This window comes from Mastomys coucha, unplaced genomic scaffold (genome assembly GCF_008632895.1).
Source record: "Mastomys coucha isolate ucsf_1 unplaced genomic scaffold, UCSF_Mcou_1 pScaffold23, whole genome shotgun sequence".
Lineage (NCBI taxonomy): Eukaryota > Metazoa > Chordata > Mammalia > Rodentia > Muridae > Mastomys > Mastomys coucha.
In genome coordinates this window covers 113,700,993-113,702,030 of record NW_022196906.1, presented here as the reverse complement: position 1 = coordinate 113,702,030, position 1,038 = coordinate 113,700,993, and the positions used below count along the sequence as shown (strand labels likewise).

General features: G+C 45.2%; 1 protein-coding gene across 1 annotated transcript in view; it reads left to right on the top strand.

Annotated features, from left to right (window-relative positions):
• The window catches only part of LOC116073721 (sodium channel protein type 11 subunit alpha-like), a 131,895-nt gene that overhangs the window by 129,176 nt on the left and 1,681 nt on the right, over positions 1-1,038 (top strand). The gene's annotated exons all lie outside the window — the stretch shown is intronic.

The window sequence follows — 1,038 nt, the reverse complement described above, 5'->3', positions numbered from 1 at the left end:
AAACAAAACAAGAAAACACAAACTGCACTTAGATAAAAGATCGATTCATACAGCCCGATCAGTCCAGGAAGGGTTTATGGCTAACCCGAAAGGGCCAGTGTTGCTGAGTGAGCACCATCCTTGCTAGGATCGTCTGACCAACTAGCTTGCATCTTTTATACAGTCAGATAATGAGCCTGAGCGAATAAGTTCTCTGTAGTCATCAGGAGACTGGCAAAAGCATTTTCACCGCCATGATCCCTAATGACCTCAGAGCAAGCGGAAGACCATGTCTACACAAGGCAAGCATGTTCCAGCCATTCTACAATATTTGGGCCAAAATGTAAATGCCTTAACTCCTCATGACGCTTCCCTGCTGGGCAAGCAAGGAGAAAACAGGGTGACATTTTAGGCCCAAATATTCATCAGTTTGCACAAAGCTCTGAAACATCATTTCTGAGCACACAGCAGAGAACATATGTGAGCTTTGTGAGGCCTCAGGGGTCCTCAGGGTGAGCAGAACATCAAACAGGATCAGTGGGCATCTTTGGAGGAGAGGAAAGTCTCAGGTCTTCCATGTCCCTCCAGCTCTACACACTACAGTTAGTCTGCCCTCACCGCAGAGGCTGGATCGGAACTCCAGGTGACTATGCACCTGTCTCTTTTAATAAGCTTGAGTCTCTCAGATTCTGCAGCTTCTATAGCTCACTCAAGGCTTGAGCCAGACTTCAGGAGAAATGTCTCCATGAACTCTGAGAGAGCCAACATTTGAAAAAAGGGCCTGTTTTCCATCTGCATCCAGTAACTAGGTGAGAGTCATAGCAGGTGTTGCCCCGTGAGCAGCTAAAAGGAAAATGCAACAGGTAATAACCCTTCATAAACTGCCATATTTTCCTTCCTTACCTTCAATGGTGTATGCTTCCCAGCCTCCATCAAAAGTCCCACCTAAAATGATAAGGCCCTTAGAGATTATTTTTCAAATTAAAACACTAGTGGACATTTCTTAGTTTTGTGTATAATTGACAAAGTGTAACAAGTTGGCCCCTCAGGATTCTGCGG